Source organism: Chrysemys picta, chromosome 6, assembly GCF_011386835.1.
Source record: "Chrysemys picta bellii isolate R12L10 chromosome 6, ASM1138683v2, whole genome shotgun sequence".
NCBI lineage: Eukaryota > Metazoa > Chordata > Testudines > Emydidae > Chrysemys > Chrysemys picta.
Window position 1 is genome coordinate 35,883,651 of NC_088796.1, and position 19,256 is coordinate 35,902,906.

The 19,256-nt window shown below is 45.3% G+C and overlaps 1 protein-coding gene across 1 annotated transcript in view; it reads left to right on the forward strand.

The window, feature by feature from the left end:
• The window catches only part of LOC135984249 (uncharacterized), a 210,953-nt gene that overhangs the window by 169,765 nt on the left and 21,932 nt on the right, over positions 1 to 19,256 (forward strand). Inside the window, exon 1 of the transcript XR_010602172.1 lies at positions 560 to 14,114. The gene's annotated coding sequence lies outside the window, so the exon portion shown is untranslated. Of the gene's footprint in view, positions 14,115 to 19,256 lie in introns of the transcript that reaches the window.

Consider the following 19,256-nt stretch of genomic DNA (forward strand, 5'->3'; position numbering starts at 1 on the left):
CCAGCATGATACCTTAGTGGGCTCCTGGAGCTGCTTTCCAAAGAGGCCATGCTGTAATCCTTTGATTTTTACCTGATTTTTGCCCTGCTTTCCAGCTGTATGTGGCCATACACCTTCTGCTTCTCTGTGACAAGTGACTTCTCCAGATCTCTCTCCTCAGCCCTCATCTTTAAGCTGCTCCTCTCCTTTATCCAAACACACTTCTAATAGTTGAGGGCAAGTGGCACCTTGGAAGATCAGGCCCTTGCTTACATTGATTTGACTTTAGTCACTCTAAATTGTGCTCTTATAGTTGACGGCCTGTTTTTTCATAAACCATGAAGGTGCAAGGGAGATCGTGTGCCTCTGGTCTTTTCCCATTATCGCTCCTAGGTGATAATCCTTCAAATAGACATACCCTCACATTAGTGACAGGTGGTAGCAGTCCCTTTTGAATTCTCCAGGGCAAAACTGAAGACTTAATTGTTTAATCAATTCTTGTTGCTCTAATTTTCTTTTAATTACATGAATGTTCTCCTCTGAACTCAAGGTAGCGTGCAGGCTCAGCGAGTTTAGTGGAGCTTTGGCTGCAGATCCTATTCTGGAACGTCAATAGTTCTTCTTCAGCCTGGCATTAATAAGTTGTGCAAAATGTGAGAGTCAGGGTGCATTCCGAGAGTTCAGAATCAGTACTCAGAAAGTGACTGGCATGCAGCATATCCCGTACACACATCTCATTTGCAGGCTTTGATAAAAATGTTCTCGTCCTGCTTCATCAGCTCCCATGAAATGTTTTACATTTTTTCCCATGCCTGTTGCATTTGAAGTTTCTTTTTACTTTTACTCTGTATGTTAGACTACGATGGTGCAGTGGCTATGAAAGGAATTCAGGGAGGTGCCTAATTACTTCACAGGTATTTGTGCTGGCTTGCTAACAACTACCTATTAATGTGCTAAAAATGCTCTTTTGTGCAAACACTTATAACAGGAAAGAAAATGTGTGTGCAGGTGCCACCTCCCATGTTAGGCCATCTCTGGCCTTGCCTGCACTAGAAAGTTTTACTGCTTTTATGTTAAAAGTGGCACAACTCCCCTAATATAGATGCACTTATATCAGTATATAGGTGCTTTACACCGGTTTAGCTCTTCTCATAAGTTCCAGTGTACACTTGGAAGGCTTTGCTGCTATAGCTATGCCAGTGAACTACATCACCAAAGCAGCCCTAGTCGGGATGTGCTTTTGCCAATAAGGCTTCTTCCAGTGCCATTCACCTCCAACCTCTGTGCAAAATAAGCTAGCTATACTAGCAAAAGCTGTTTTGCCAGAATAACTTCATCTATGCTAGGGGCTTCTGCCAACACAGCTGTGTCAGTCACAAACTGCACCTCATCACACCACTGACGAACATAGCTATGTCGGCAAAAGCTTGTAGTGTAAACCTGGGCTAACTATATTGGTATAAGATACTTTTTTTAGTGGTATTAATGCTTCCATATAGAACTTCCACAGGTAGAATTATTTGGTTAAAAATCACATCCTCAAAATAGTTACACCAGTAAAACTTAAATGTAAACCACCCCTAAGGCAGAGGGGTGGATCAGGAACCACCCCTACCCCATTATTTGGCTTGGTCTATACAGAAAAGTTAGGTCAGCATAACTACATTGGTCAGGGATATGAAAAAACCACATCACAACCAGCATAGCTAAGCTGACAAAACCCCCAGTGTAGCAGCAGCTATGTTGATGGAAGGGGACTTCTGTCGACTTAGCTAGCACCGTTCAGAGGGGGTGGGGTGGGTGTGATCCTATCCTGATAGAAACATTCCTGTCTGTAGGCTGAGTCTGCACTAGGGGACTATATTTGCATAGCTATGGTATAGTCTCTGTAGTGTAGCCATAGCTTTTTTCAAGTAACTAGCAGCCATGGTGTGTTAGCAAGGATCAGGGCCTGTACTTTATACCTATAGCTGGCCATTTTACTGGCATTCATGTGGCTGTGGGGGAAGCATGAGAAGCAGCCTCTTTTGCAGAGTCCCTTCCCACCACCCTCCTATATCCACTCTGGGGCGAGATAATTGGCCCCATAGTGATTTCTGAAATCAGAAATCGTGGGTTAGATTTTGCTCTCAAGTAAAGTATTGTGGAAAATGCTGCATTAGGCTTACACTGCTGTATGTAGGGGCTGAAATCCATTCTGTTACATCAAGGCATGCATTAATTTGAATCACATCTGTAGCCACCTGGAGTGTTGTGAAGTGCTTTGAGTGACACTAGAATACAATGTTACAACTTAGTGTGACTGAAATATTCAGCCATATTGTTTGATACTGTGGATTTGTGTGTGTGTGTGTGTAGTATATAATACAGAAATATGTAATTCCCCCTCACCACCGCATAGGAAATCTTGGCCAGGCCATCATCCACACCCCCATGGATAGCTGATAGCCACTTCATAGGGACTGTTCAAATAATAATTTTGGCATTCCCATTGATCACATTTACAGTAACTTGCTTGTACGCATCAAGACACCTATGACACCATAGAAACAATTTATTAATAATTATTGGTTACTACACTGTTTTTATTTGGCTATCAAAAGAGTGACTAACCAGCAACATCCCATTCAATATGTACTAATTTTGGTATATTAAAATAAAAAAAAAAGTCACAACAGGAAGAGGATTTTAGACTAGATAATAAACAGTCTGTTATGCACAGCACTCTTTTTAGAAATTTCCCTCACACATGGCCCTTTCTCAATTGCTTTGGCTGGGATTAAGTATTGGGCTTTTCTTCAGACAAATCACTATGAAGTTTTTTTGACAAGAGACATGTCTGTAGTGCCTGGGAAGTGAGGAGGCTCCTCTTTCTCAGTGAGACGTCTTGTATCCTGAACAGGTCACTTTTCTATGCCGCTGCTGTTACCCGAAATTGGGTCGGCTAGTAAGCTTAGGGAGGATTAATGACCCACCAGAGTTTGGCAGAAAGCAGCACGTTTATTATATTGATATTGACGGGAGGTACAAGCTTGTGAATGCACTGTTGAGCACATGGCCCCTTCCCCTTTTAAGGACCTGCTCCTCATGGCCTGCGACTAGAGATGACTTGGCTGTGTCTGGTTGGTCACACTCCACCTCAGCCAGTGTCCATGCATTGGGTGTGTGATCGCTGCCTAATTAGAGTCCCAGACATCTTGTCTATCTAGGAGCTCTTCTGATCTTCCAGCTGTTTAAGCTGCCCATTCATCCCACAAGCATTCCAGGAGGGAGGGGTGGGGGAAAGCCACTTCACAGGTATTCAAAGAGGGAGAGGAGACAAGGGGGGCAGGGGGAGAGTGTAATAGACCTTTTGAGCATACGGGTTATACAGATCATACAGATCACTGCTGCTCCTACAACAGCTGCTATGTGTGGTTTTCCGGGTTTTGCACACCTCAGAAAGACTATCTCCATTTTGGCCTCGATATGGCTGAATAATAGTTTTTCTAAGCGTGAAGGTGTTCCCAAAGGAAAATAGTAGATTTGATTGGTGGAGGAGAAGAGACCTGTTAGATATGCCAGGGATCTTTAAACTACACTAAGTAGTTAACTAGGCCTTCCATAACTACTTACTGTCCAGTTAATAAAAACCTGAGCTCTATTGCATGGCACATGAACTACCTCTGAGATACTGAGTGTTTTCTCAAAAGCAAACAGTTATCAATAGATAACGTGAACTCTTGTGCATTGCAGAGATTTTTAAGGGTTGTTTGTTCTGTAGCTGCTGATTTTGAAATGTTTCTACAGGCTGGTGTGTGTGTTGTATTTAGAAAGAGGGGAGTTTCAGGTAGGGAAGCCAGCTCTGTCAAGCTATGTGAAATTAATAAGACACTTACCTGGTATGTTGGGAGTTCTTAAAAATAATAATTCAATGTTTTTTTATTTTCATTGCTCTTTTGAATCTGAAATGTATCACGTTGCCTTTTTACACATATGGCCTGATTAAACCATTGTTGTAGAACTGCCTATGAGTGACAGTCTGTCCTATCTATAACTTGGTGCTTGTATGGGGCTGGTCGAGTGTCTATTGAAGTCAATGGGAGCCTTTCCATTGACTTCAGTAAGCACTAAACCAGACTGATGGTTCTCATCATCTCAATGCCCAAGTGCCTGATGGCACTGGTTTTTCTTTTCTCGATATAGAGTAGTGCATTGAAGCATTAGTTCGATTTCTAACATGGACAGGATGACTACAGGGGCTGCACACAGCCCAGTATAGCAGACCCACTGCTGGTCTGCTGCATGGGCAATTGGTAGTCCTGGAGAGAGTGTGTAGAGGGATTTCATGTGGGGTGTGTGCATGGTTCATGGTCTCTTTACCACCCTAACGGCAGGGCTAGCAGCAGTATAGGGTTGGTAAATCTGCCTCTTGCCATGCCTCTACACCCTCAGCCCCAGCATAATTCCTCATATGAAGGTTGTGAACTTAGGCTTTGGCTACACTTGCAGATGTGTAGAGCACCAGGAGTTAAACCAGCCCTCGGAGACAGCAGCAGGGAAAGCACTGCCATGTGTTCACACTGTCAGCTGCAAGTGCAGTGGCATGGCCACATTAGCAGCAGCTCTTGCAACGCCACAGAGAGCAGTGCATTGTGGTAGCTATCCCCATGTGCAAGTGGCTGCAGCGTGCAGCAAGTGGCTGCAGTGTGCTTTTCAAATGTGTGTGCGGGGAATGGAGTGTGACAGGGAGTGTGTTGTGTGTATGTGGGGGAAGAGGCCGTGCGTTTTGGGGGCAGAGAGTGTGTCAGCATGCTGTCTTGTAAGATCAGACAGCGGAAGGGGGAAGGGGGAAACCCTGACATCAGCCCCCAGCCCCTGCCTCCCTCTCTCTCTCTCTCGCACGCGCACGCACGCACATGCACAAACGCCTGCCTCTGCAGCAGGAGCATTCCACAGTAATGGTTTGCTTTGTTTCCCGGAGCAGATAAGCATGCGGGCTGTCAGAAACGGAGCTTTGAAAGGGGATATCCACATGCCTGCAGCTGAGTTCAAAACAATGACTAGAGTGGCCACTTGACTTCAAGGGATTATGGGACGTTTCCAGAGGCCAATCATAGCACAGTAATGCAACACATTGTCCACACTGACACCCCGGAGTTTCAGCCAGGGTGCAGCAAGCTCTACGCTTCTTGCGGAGGTGGATTACCAGGGGCACTCCAGCCTCGGAGTCCAGGTGCTTTAAGTGCCTTGCCAGTGTGGACATCTCAGGAGTTAGGGCACCCGGAGCTGATATAATGTGCTCTAACTTGCAAGTGTAGCCAAGGCCTTAGCCTTTGTGCATGGGGTGCTGGAATGTATTTAATACTTGAAGAATTGCATGGAATTCACAAGCAGGAATATAGAGAAAATGTTGGTCAAACTTTGGGGTGGCTGATCTTTCCAGTATCTCTTTTTAAAAAGTCTGAATTTTGCTGTAGTTGCTCTTAGACCTTATGGGGCCTCATGTCTTCTTCATGTTGTGGCCTAGCAGCCTGCAAAATTTCCATTTGATAACTAAAGCCACATGTGAAAATAACAACTTTTCACTGCACTCCTGTAATTTTACAATTGAGCGCTCTCTCTCTCTATAGCTATCTATCTAGCTAATGTATTTTCAAATTTAGTTAAAAGTACATTGCTTCTTATGTCAAATTTCAGATCTGAGACAATTTTTTTTAGCCAAGGTTCTAATCTACCCCCCTTAAAAACTGTTTTTTAATAATGGAAACACTGACCTAACCTTAAGGCAAAGCACACTGCTGTGCTGTGCTATATTTGGAAATGTGGAAAAATGTGTTTTGACAGTTTTATTTAAACATTGGAATGATACATACAGTGCTCCACCAGAAAATGTAGATTAAAAAAAAAAAAAAACATTGAGCTAAACTCTGCTCTAAAATACATGTAAGCCTGGAGTAATTCCACTGAAATCAATGGAGTTACTCCAGACTTAAACCAGTACAACGGAGAGCAGAATTTGCCATCTATTGTATATCTAATAAACTCAAGAACTGCCCATGACGCAGAGGAAGGCCAAAGCTCCAATACAGCGAAAAGGTCAAGCAAAGTCTCAAGAAATTAATCATTCCCACTGACAACTGGGAAAATCCTGCCCACGGTCGCTCAATTTGGAGAAGCTGGGTTAAGACCAGTGCAGTCACTGTGAAGAGACATCAGAGAGCCCAAGCTGAGGCCCACAGGTGAGCCAGGAAGCAGCGTGTTCTTCAACCTCCATCTGGTGAGTGGACCTGTGGCCACTGTGGGAAAGCTTGCTACTCGCACATCGGGCTCTGTTCCCATACATTGCTAAGCACCGCTGATGGACTGACTTTGTCATGTCTCCTTGCATCTGTCAAGATGTTGAACAGCCAACTGGAGGAATGGACAGAAGCCTAAAGTTGGGCTCATTTTTGAAAAATCTTGATCCTGATGCATTGTTCAGAGTGAAGCTAATTATGGACGTAGTTCATTGCACAGATATACAAGCAGACAATTTTGGAAATGCACCATCCCATCTGTAATTCTGTTCCTGAATGTGTCTTGTATATATTGCCAAAGGTGTGACAAGCACCTTCCAAAAGTACCTGGATATGGGATACCTCTGTCAGTGTTATGATCCATCTTGCTTGACTATATTATCATAAACCTTCCACATTACCCTGTGCATGGCCACTGTATTTGGTGATACTGTGCTTGGCCCCGTCTGGTATTAGTCATTTTAAACAAGTTGTTTTTTATGTCAAATTATGGTGAAATATTTTGTAAGCATAAAATCATCTTTCAAAATAAATTATACAACTCCCCCCTCCCCCCCATTAAAACCAAACCCAGAGAGAGAGAGAGCTTAGACAGGCCTGCGCCCTAATGATCTTTGTCTAAATTGACTAGGTGCGATACATATAGTCCGAAGAATGGGACACAAGTATGGAAAGAGATATGAAATCAGTGATGGAGGGTGAAACAAGAAGTGGTTTTAAGGACCAATTTGGAGGAGAGGGAGGAAATTTGGTACAAAGACAGATGGAAGCTGCAAATGTAGCCAGCAGCATGAATAAAAGTGAAGAGGCAGGTGGGATAGGTGACAAAGAATCTCAGGGAAAAGGGAACTTGACAGAGCTCAGAGCCTGAGAACTGTGAGTATATGGAAACAAGGATGGAGATGCAGAGCTGTGCACAGTTTTGAAGGCAAGAGCAAGGAGCTTGAATGTTTTGTGGAAAGTTAGAGAGAGACTGATGGGATTTAAGGATACAGAGAGGTATGTGTATGAGAAAGAGATGTTTGAGCTGTGGTTAAGGCATATTTCACATTTGAGTAGAGTTAGGGGAAAGGAAGAAAGCAGTGGGAGCTGATGAGGTCAGGGAGGAGGTTGCAGTAACCAAGGAGAGAAAGAACCAAGCCATAAACTGTGGGTTGGCATTTGGGACAGACAACAAGGGGTGCACTTTAGTGATACTATTGAGGTCCTGGATATTAAGTTGGGGTGGGGGGACTTCTTTAAGCAGAACTAATAACTGTTAATTAGAAATGATTGGTCAATTTCCCTACTGAACTTACCCGTTTGTATTAACTTGCTCTTTCAGTGGAATTGAATAGCTAGTGTCATCCTGTTCCAAATAGGTGCATCTGCTTCTAACACTGGCATTGTCAGGAGTTGAAATGGGACTAGATTACACTACTGTCTAGTTGCAGTATTATTTGCATAACTGAGAACACATGTATCGATTTAACATATTGCATGAGCCCAACCCCTTTTTTTGGACAAGGGTAAGATGTATGCCAGCTGCCTCGCAGCAAGGATCACAGACTGGTTAGTGTGTGGGGGCGCCATCAGCTCAGCACAGAAGGGCTTCATGTCCTGCGAGGGATGTTACAAGCACAACTTCCTTCTCCAGACAGCCATCCAGATGGCCAGGAGGTCCAGGAGGCAGTGCGCTGTAGTATGGCTTGACCAGGCCAATGCCTTTGGGTCCATACCCCACCATCACACCTTTGCCACCCTTCCTCCAGAATCTCTGGGACCTCTACAAGGACTGCACCACCACCATCCGCACCACAGACGGAGAGACGGACGCCATCCCCATCTGGTGTGGCGTGAAACAGGGCTGCCCCCTCAGCCCCATCGTCTTTAACCTGGCCATGAAACCACTCCATCCGGGCCATCTCCAGCGGCCTGGCCGGCTTCGACTTGCACGGCAAGAGAATCAACATCCTGGTCTACGCTGACGATTTGGTCCTGGTCGCTGACAGAACATCCGCTGAAGACTTTCTGAGCTATGTCACCAGCCAAGCCACCGAGTGGATGGCCTCCACTTCAACCCCCAAAATTGCGCCTCCCTCCACGTCGATGGTGGCACCAGTGCTCTGGTCCGGGCATCCCGATTCCTGATTCAGGGTGAGCTCATAGCCTCCTTTGAGGAGGGAGAGGTATACCAGCACCTGGGCACACCCACAGGAGTCTGCGTCCGACAGACCCCTGAAGACACCATCATGGTGATCCTATGGGACGCAGCCCAAATCGACCCCTCTCTGCTTACCCCCTGGCAAAAGATCAACGCCCTCAATACCTTCCTGATCTCCTGCATTTCCTTCATCTTCAGGGGATCGGCCGTGGCCAAGATTCCCTTGAACAAGGCTGACAGCACCACCAGGCAGCTGGTGAGGAAATGACTCTACCTTCCCCAGAGGGCCAGCACCGATATCCTCTATATTTCTCACAAGCAGGGTGGCACCAGTGTGCCTTGGATGGGTGACCTGTGCGACATGGCGGTGATCATCCATGCCTTCTGCCTCCTGACATGCCCAGACTTGACAGTGAAGAGCATCGCGGATTATGCATATGGGACATGGTCAGAAAACTCCATCGCCAGGGTCCCCTCTGAGCAGGACGTCGCCACTTATCTAGGTGGGTCCCTGGAAGCTGAATTCAGGAGAGAGGGGGGAGACCTGTCCTCTCTCTGGTCCCATGCCTGCAATGCCTTGAGATGTCTAGGAAAGAGGATCGGCTGCCGCTGGAAGTGGTGCGAGGCGCACCGGGAACTGGGAGTACTGGTGCCATGCGTAAAGACCCTGGACCACACCATCATCACCCCGACTGCCAGAGCTATGCTGGAAAGGACCCTGAAAGATGCCATCCGCTGCCACTACGCTGAGAACCTCAAGTGGAAACTGGACCAGGGCAAGGTGTTCGAGGTTACCAGCAAGTGGGACACCAGCCCGGGGAGGAAGGGACAGCTTCACCGGGTTCACCGACTGGCGGTTCATCCACCGGGCCCGGCTCAACTGCATTCCCCTCAACAGAGCTGTCTGCCATGGAAACTGGGACAAGCGCTGCAGGAAGTGTGGCTATCCCAACAGGACCCTGTCCCATGTCCTGTGTGGTTGTAAGCCTGGCGGCACCAGGACAACACCATCCAGAACCGGCTGGTGAAAGCCATCCCACCGTCCCTGGGGAAGATCACCGTTGACTCCGCAATCCCTGGAACAGACAGCCAACTGCTACCCGACATTGTCGTGACCGACGAGGAAAAGAAGATTCTCATGGTGGACATCATGGTGCCGTTTGAAAACAGGTCCCCGGACTTCCACGAGGCCCAAGCTTGGAAGGTTTTGAAATACACCCCGCAGGCCGACACCCTAAGAGCCCAGGGCAATGAGTCCAGATCCACGCCCTGGTCGTGGGAGCCTTGGGCACATGGGACTCCCACAACAAGCCAGTGCTGAGAGTGTGCGGAGTTGGTCAGGGCTATGCCTGGCTCATGAGACCGCTCATGGTGTCTGACACCATTAGGTGGTCCAGAGACATCTACAGAGAACACATCATGGGACTAAGACGAGTACTAAGATGAGTAAACGAGGCCGCCGCTCAGGGAAATAACTCACTTCCTCCCCTGACAAACCAAGGGATGCACCCCACCCATGTACCTATTCGCTACACCAACACTGACTTGGACTCTAAATACATTCTATGGGTGGCATACACGAGATCACTTATGACGCTTTAAAAACTCCTGCACCCCAATCTGGGTCTATGCTGGTTATGTACTATGTATGTATCCTGTGAACCTTGTAACTGATACTTGTGACCTCTCATAGCTCAAGCCTGACCCCAGATGTACAGTACCGTCCTTCTTAACTTGTGTAAATTTATTTGTGTGCAGCTTCATACAAACTGTACCTCAATAATAATAATACAGCTTCTAGCAGAAGAGATGAAAATGAGGAAGTGTGGGTGAAGGAGAAAAGGTACATTTTCAGCTGAGATGTGAAAGGGGATGGAGTGGCAATGATGCGGAGAGATGCAAGATCACAGACGATGCAGAAGAGAAGGTTCTGACATCAGACAGAATTGTGTAGAGGGATGGGGCTGGGCCTATTTTGACATCAGGAGGTGGGAAGTAGAGGTAGGATTAACCAAATCCAAGGAGTGATTTTTAAAAAAAAATAAACGAGTAGTTTTGAACTTGCTCCTAATTTAAACAGGTTGTTGTTTGAGGATGGGGTGACCTTCAGGGTTTGACACCTATCTCACGTTTCACCTTATCTTTCCACAGAGTTGTATTGCACGTAGGGCTGCAAGAACTGAAAGATTTTTTTTTTCTGCCACCTGCACTGCCAGCCTCCCACTGCTAGAGTTCACTCTCCTGCTACTCTGCAGACCATCAGTTTCTGCTTCCGCTCCATAACCTCCCTCATCTCCTGGATTGTCTCCTCTGACTGTTTTGGGAAAACACCAGGGACCTGCCTCTCTTTCCCTGTTCTAAAATGTTTATTCATATTTCACTGAAATGCATCCTGTCCTATTGAAGAGGTTTCCCAGACACCTTGAAATTTCCATGACCCTCTGCTTGCTGGGTCTGTATGCTGTGTACCTGCATAAGCTGAATACCTCCAGAGCCCCTGCTGCTCTCCTTAAATTTCACCATGGAAATTAAATACCATGTTAAGGTTAAGAGATCAAACACTCCGAAGGCACGATGAGGACCAGGAGCTAATGCAGGAAAGAAATCCAGAGCACAGACCTGGAGGGACTTTGGGTGAGGAGAAAGGAAGAAAAGGAGGACAGACACACAGAGAGGGGAGCCTTCTTCTCCTGACTTAAGTCAACTATGTCCCTGCAGTGCTGAGCCACTTTCAGTGCCTTAACTTTATAGGGCAAATGTTTCAGGAGAACATGGATTGAAATATAAAGACCTAAATGCACAAAACAGGCCACATTGTATCCCTGGTGTTACTCTATTGATTTCACTATTGAGGCATTTGCCTCCGTATAGCTTTTTAAAGTATGAACATTCACTGATGGTTTGACCTGATAGCTTCATTTTCTGGTTTGACTGAGAACATTGGTGGGGAGGGGGAATGACACAAATGCAAAGTGATGGAGGACAATTTGTAGCAATCGTAACTCAGCCAGATTACATGTTTAAGGCAAGATGTGTGGAAACTGTGTGAAACATAACATCACATGTACAATAACACAAGGGGACTTCACATCCTTCATTTGCTCAGGGAGCCACAGCTTTGATTCTTTCTGTGCAGTGAAATTCATAGCCATGAACACAGGTTTGGGGCAGTGAAGTGCTTTGTTTTGGAGTCATTACAATGTAAAGCTTTCTCACTGATGTTTACTTTTGCTCAGCCATGTTTACTTTTCCCTCCTTTCTCTGTTTCTGTCTCTGTCCAGCTGGTGTCTTTTCTCTAACTTTGCCCTGCTCCAACTATAAATTACCACCAAATACACCTCTACTTTGATATAATACTGTCTTTGGGAGCCAAAAAATCTTACCACGTTATATCGAACTTGCTTTGATCCGCCGGAGTGCGCAGCCCCGCCCACCCCCCCCCCGAACACTGCTTTACCGCATTATATCCGAATTCGTCTTATATCGGGGTAGAGGTGTACTGCACAAAGTGTGCACAGGCATTCCTTCATCCCCGTGGCAGCCTCGTCTGGTGGGCTAAATACGAGAGTGAGCTCATGGGACTTGTTCTGATCCTACCTCTGACACTGACTCTTTGTGGCTTTAGTCAAGCTCTTTAACCTCTGAATCTCAGGCTCCATATCTATCCAATGTGGAAATAATACTGACCTCACAACAAGGCTTGTGAGACTTGCTTAATACTTATAAATTCTACTATTGAATAGGAGTTTTAACATTCAGCAGCATGCACCTACAGTTTTCTGGTGGTTCCCCAGATTAGGGTGACCAGATGTCCCGATTTTATAGGGATAGTCCCGATTTTTGGGTATTTTTCTTATATAGGTTCCTATTACCCCCTCACCTCCATCCCGATTTTTCACACTTGCTGGCTGGTCACCCTACCCCAGATCCCAGTTTATTTGGGCACGTCTTGTCAAAGTTTTCTAAATATTGGTGACTATGCATGGTGTCCAGGACTAGCAGCTGGGCTCCACATCAGCAGCAGACACCTGGGCATAATACGAAGATCCCTCACCCCCTGTTTTTCATAGTCAGTTTAATGTTGGGGTGCCTTAGGAATCATCTTGCTGGCTTGCTGAAATTCACTGGCCTGCCACTGTGCAGGGTGGTGTGATTTTTAGTGAGCAGGAGTCATTTTTTTTTGTAGTGGGGGAGAAAGAAGGGAGCAAAACATTGTTATGCCAATTCCCCAGTATTAGGGCTGGTTGAAAATTCCATCAAATAGGTTTTCAACAGAAAACTGGGTTTTAGATTAAACAAAAATTTTCATGAAAAGTGTCTGCTTTCCATGGAAAATTAAGTTTTCTTTGGAAAAGGAAAGACTTTTAGTTAATGAAAAACCAAAAAAAAAAAAAAAAGTCTTTTGTCTCGTCCAATTTTTTCATTTTTCTTTTTTTTTCTTTCCACGAGTCAAAATTTTTCATGGAAAATTTTGATCACAGGAAAAAAATCTCTTTTTAACTACTCTACCCCAACATATAGCACGGCCAACCTTGGCAGGAGATGCCTTTTGGAATTTACAGCTGAACGGCACAGCCAAGTCATAACTACGTTTAAGTTTAATTGGTTATTAGCATGGTATTAAATGCTGTAAAAGTTGTAAGTCTCTCTAGATCAGGCGGAAATTAATCTAAAGGACAGTACTCTGCATTGATTGGTCTATGAGTAAAGAAGCGTATGTTGATGATGTCAGAAAGTGATTTCTTTTTACTGTATTGGAGCCCTCCATGTGGAAAAAACCAGAGAGAGACAGACTGTGAGCCTGACTCTCAACTGCCCTGCACTCTGTATGGTCACTTACACTGGTGCAAAGTGAATGTAAAATGCTACTATACTGGAGTGGTAGCATTTTGTAGACACTTGCTGTGCAGACTACACAAGGTGCAGGGCAATGGAGAGTCAGGCTGTGTGACTGCATCAGTTGTAGCTAGGGTGACCAGATGTCCCGATGTTATAGGGACAGTACCGATTTTGGGGTCTTTTTCTTATATAGGCTCCTATTACCCCTGTAGCAGTGTGGTTACCCCGCTCCTGCCCTGAAGGGCTTAAAACAGCCAGGGAGCAGGATTGGGGCAAAGGAAAAGCTACAAGGCTGATTGGGGAAGCAACTGCAGCTGGGCCATGCCCCAATCAGGCCTCAGCTGGCCCGTATAAAAAGGCTGGGAGCCAGGAGCTTAACAGTTTCTCTCTGCACTCAGAGAGAGAAGGGCCTGGCTGTAGGGAGCTAAGACAGAGTACCTGGGTGGAGCAGGGCTGGGGAAAGGCTGAGGAGCTCCAGCCTGGAAAGCCCCAGGTTGCGACCTAGCAGAAGGCCAAGGGGTACTGGTGGTTGCAGAGGGCAGCCCAGGGGTAGGCCAAGGCAGCAGCTCCAAACCCAATCTTGCCTGTGATGACTGGCCTATACTGCAGTCTGCCCCAGAGAGCGGGGGCTAGTTGGTGACTAGCAGTGGCCTTATTCTGAGGCGAGGTAGGGATAGTGGGTGGGGATTCCCTGGGGAGGGGAGACCCTAGTACTGAGGGGTGTACTGCCAGGGGGCAGCACCCCAGATAAAAGGGCACCGGGGTCTGGGAGGGACACGGGGGCCGGAGAACAGGTGGACCACTGGCCTGCAGGGGGTGCTCCAATGCTGAAATGAGCTAATTCCTGGAGACAACCAGCAGGAGGCGCCGCAGGGGTGAGTCCGCCCTGCTACAACCCCGCACCCCTGTCCCGATTTTTCTCACTTGCTGTCTGGTCACCCTAGTTGTAGCCCACTGGAAAGCTGGTGCAGACTGTCCCCAGAGATGAGTTCCTGGGGGTATTCTCATGTCATCCTCAGAAGAAAACCTTAGGCTTTGGAATTCATTCCCTCTGATGATTCACCACAGCTGGACTTAGATGACCTTTAGTACATGATGCAAGATGCAGCTGTTCAACCTGGCATTTTAGTAACAGTCGAGGTTACTCGGTGGTAGGTGATGGAGGAGTATGTATAGGGTGGGAAGTCCTCCTGTTTATTGGTTAGACTATTTAGCCAATTTACAGTATTTGATTGTTTTAAATTAGGTATATTCCCCGACATAGAGGTGGATTGAGGATAACAGTGGTAATGGAGGTGGGGGGGCTTGGTGGTAGCTGGAGAAAGAGAGAAGAGTGGTCACCTGGTTCCTGGAATAGGGAACATGCCCCAAATATGGGGGGCCTTGGAGAAGGCTCACGTGAGGAGAGTGATGAATTCACTTGAGAGTGAGTGACAGATACAAACGTGGAATTTATGACTAAATAGAGCATCAGGCATGAGGAAGTGAACAGCAGTGCATGTTGGGACAATGAATGCTGTGCAGAGCTGGAAGGGTGATGTTACCTGGGGTTCCTTTAACCCAAAGCTCTCGGTAACTTTCACTCTGCACGAGGTGGTATCAGAAAATAAATCAAGGGAGACTTGGCCATCCGACTGATAGATGGCTGGCACAAACAGGACAACACGAGTGCTTTCACTTAAAGCTAAACTGTACTTAGTCTCAAGCACTTACACACGTTTGCAACAGGTCCCTTCCAGTTCTATGAGATAGGTATGATAGGTTAGTGAAACACCCCCAACCCTCAATAATTACCAAAGCTGAGCGTGGCTTTCGAGGGGCACCGTGACAGGCTTCAGCTGGCCAGGCTTCCGTCTGCCGGTGGGGACCCGAAGATGCGTCAGAGGGGAGCGTCCCTGAAGAGCCCCTCCTGAGAAGTCCAATTACCTCAAACTTTCCCCCCTTATTTATACATTAGTAATACAATGACATATCCCTTAAAGAAAACTTGCTAAGCAAGCAGGGTTAAAAGGTTAGACACGTTATGATTGCCAATTAAAAAAAACAAATAAATAAAAAAAAATCTCTGGTTAAAGTGCCCATGCCTTTGGGCTCTGACAAACATTCCTGGGGGCACATATAAACAGACTTCTTGGATTTTTTTTAAATATATGCATCAGCAATTTTAACACTCTTAGCAGGAAGGGCACGGGGTCAAGCTGCCCTGTCTGTGGCACCCGAAACCCCCTCCCCTCCTGTCTGGTTACACTGAGGCTGCTGCAGGACCAATTTATGACCTGCTGACTTAGCTACTTTTAGCAGTAAGCAAGAATGGTTCAGTATGGCCTGCTAACTTGACTACTGTTAGCAACACACAATAGTGGCTTAGGCACTTTATTGGTTTGCCAAAATCTCCCCGAACAGTGAGGGTCTTGCACTCAGCTGAAGTTCGTTGCACATTCACTCTGATTTGTTAATGTTGCTATGGGCCTAGGTATTGACTTCTGAGAAGAAAATGCGCTGATTTGTCTTGTGACTGCTCAGTCAGTTGTGTGCCCTGCTTTTTCTCATTGTGTATATTCTATACCATACACCTGAAAACTGGTGAAAACAAACGGGTTTGATTGCATACTTGTATGTGTTTGAATGACTATTGTTAGATAGCTGAGAAACCAAAATCTGAATGATAAAGTTTGTCAAGTACACCCTGTCATCAGCACGCTCCTTCTCTCAGGAAGGTGTCTCTTCATTCAAGCTGGGTGAGAAAGGAGTGAAAAATACAACCTCCTTTTGTCACTCCTTGATGTCTCACTCTGAGGTTGAAATTCATCCTACTTTTGCAGGCCTATGCTACACCATCAGCCCCACACATGTCCTTAAGATTAGGCTTGAGTGGTGTCTTACTAGTGGAGAAAACCTTTGCACTCGGGTGAATTTCATCCTAGTTGAAGGTAGAAGCTCAAGGTTTTAATCCAGCTCTCCCTTTGATGTAGCAACATATTTTTGTGGTTGAAACAGTAAGTTTTATTCTCAGTTTCCCTTCTAGTCAGGAAAAACTTGATTTAATCACTTGGGTCAGCACATGGGTCACATCACCAGACTTCAGGAGGATTTATAATTAATCATGTACAGAGCAAGCATCGTTTTCCCTTCAGGTCACATTTTGCTTTGATCTTGACATTTTTTCTATTTCAGACAGTATCATGTACATAATGAACAAATGGCAGATTCATCTTTTGATGTGGACCTATGTTGTTTATCTGGTTTCTCAGTTCCTTAGACCTGTCTTTCCCACCCCATCTCACCCTAAGGCTTTGGCACGCTTTACACCTAAAACTGAGGTTGACCTAGCTGCATCATTCAAGCCTGTGAAAAGTTCTGTGCCCTGAGCACTGTAGTTAGGTTGACCTAACCCCTGGTGGAGATGTGGCTAGGTTGATGAAGGAGTTTTCCATTGACTTCTCGGAGAGGTGGGTTAACTACATCAACTGAAAAAATCCTTCCATGGATGTAGGGAACATCTATGCCATGGTGCTACAGTGGCGTAGCTGTGGCTGTAGTGTAGACGTACCTTTTGTCTTCACGGATTAAAGGTAGGGTTTTTTTAACTGTGGGAGATAACTAATGCACGTTAGCTATCCCACTCTAAAAATGTAGTGGAGACAAGGCACTGTAGTTTTACCATGAGATTAACTAAGAAAAGCCAACCACTGGCAGGAGGATTAGTGCTGCTGAGCCCACTTAGTTACCTCGTGGTAAAAACTATGGGTTCCTTGTCTCCATTTAAGATTTTACGGGAGTAACTATCACCTATTAATTATCTCACTGTAAAAAATCCACCTTTTTGTCACTGAAAACAAACTAGTAGCTCACATTAAGTATTACTGTAGAAATTTTTGTTCCAGACTAGAACAAATCTCCAACTGTAAATCCATCTTCAATATGATTAAAAACTGCAAAGGAAGCTAGTTTTCCTTGCTGCCTGTTTTCCTTTTCTGCAGTGTTCAGGGAAGTTACACTGTTCTCTTTATAGTGGCCTAATTCATGCCTTCTTACGCAATTGGTATTTCTCTTTTCCTGGGCAGATTTTTCCTATCTATTGGTGGTTTGAGGGGTGATATGTAGCTAGCTTCAAAATAAAGCACTAATGACAGCTGGCTGCTGGTAAACTGGCTACCCACCTGTTGTGTCCTTTCAATTAGGTGAGCACTTCGTTATGTGGGCAAGAATACATTTTCTTGCCAACTGAGGCAAAATCTTATTTGTCTGGCAGCTCAGCACTGCAAAATATTGGCCTGGACAAATGAAACTTAATTGCTTGCTGCCTTGCTGACCAGCTCTTAAAAATCCTGGGGCTACTGACTAACTGATGCATCTGCCTTCTGGCTTTAAATGAACTCTTGCTTCCTACCTCAGTCTCCTTGTAATCATCTCCCCCCCCCACTCCAAAGAGTAGAAGAAAGGGATGATTTTCTTCTGTGGCAATTGCACTGCTAAAATTACTCTCTGGCTCTGTTCAGATAGTTGCTCTCTAATATACCCTTCAGGAAGAGCGTACATGGCCAATTGTGTATGGCTACAAAATGGGGGGGGAAAAAGGACCTTCTTAATATCTCATCCAAGGAAAAATGAGAATGAGGAGCATAGGAATTGCCATACAAGATCAAACCAATGGCCAATCTAGTTAGGTAGTCTGCCTCCAACAGTGGCCAGGGCTGGATTTTTTTCAGAGGCAGTCTTAAAAGCCCATACTTGCTGTATAATAACAAATGAATGGCCTAAGTTCCTTCCCAGCCCTACGCAGTTAGTGTCAGCTTGTGTTCTAAAGAACATGGATTGATATCCCTTATAAATGTTTCTTTTAGCTACTGTATCTGCAAATTATATTGTTCTTCACCTAAATAACTCCTTCTTAAAATCTCACTTAGCTCTTTTCCACTGATTAGGCCTCAACTGGAGTATTGTGTCCAGTTCTGAGCGCCACGTTTCAGGAAAGATGTGGACAAATTAGCGAAAGTCCAGAGAAGAGCAACAAAAATGATTAAAGGTCTAGAAAACATGACCCAATTTTCCCTCATAGATATCTTTAGTCTGGAAAAGAGAAGACTGAGCGGGGACGTAACAGTTTCCAAGTACATAAAAGGTTGTTACAAGGAGGAGGGAGAAGAATTGTTCTTCTTAACCTCTGAGGATCGGACAAGAAGCAATGGGCTTAAATTGCAGCAAGGACGGTTTAGGTTGGACATTAAGAAAAACTTCTTAACTGTCAGGGTGGTTAAGCCCTGGAATAAATTGCCTAGGGAGGCTGTGGAATCTCCATCATTGGGGATTTTTAAGAACAGGTTAGACAAACACCTGTCAGGGATGGTCTAGATAATACTTATTCCTGCCATGAGTGCAGGGAACTGGACTAGATGACCTCTCAAGGTCCCTTACAGTCCTATGATTCTATAATGTGTTGTAATGAATCACTCTAGTTAAGTTATGCTTTGTTTTAAAGTATTTTGTATTTGTTTTAGAAGTATTGTCTAATGTCATCAGGTGGACCCTTGCTCTAGGAGAGAAAGTAAATGGGAGCACCTCACTGACAGTTTCTATATCACTTAATATTTTATAGTAGTATATGCCTCTCTCTCATAGATCACCTATTATTTATTGTCACCTCTCTAAACTAAGATGTCTGCCCGATCTATTTATTATTATTTTATTATTTGTATTCTCTTATGGCCTAGGAACCCAGCTATCACTAGTGGGCATGTGCATGTAGGTAGACGTTTTTTTGCCTTAATCTATTTGCATTGTGAGGTAACAAAGGGTTGGAGGGCAGGAATCCTGCTTGTTTCTCAGAGTACTTATGGCTGTGTGAAGGTCTTTCTTGTTCAGCTTCGTGTGTCTCTAGTTCAGTGCACACAGTAGATTGCCTTATCCCTATATAAAATATAATAACTCAAATATGAGGAAAATCACTTCCACCTTAATGTTCTAATGCTGGTCTATCTCAGTTCTGCATTAAACTTCCTCCCGTTCAGCCTTTCATG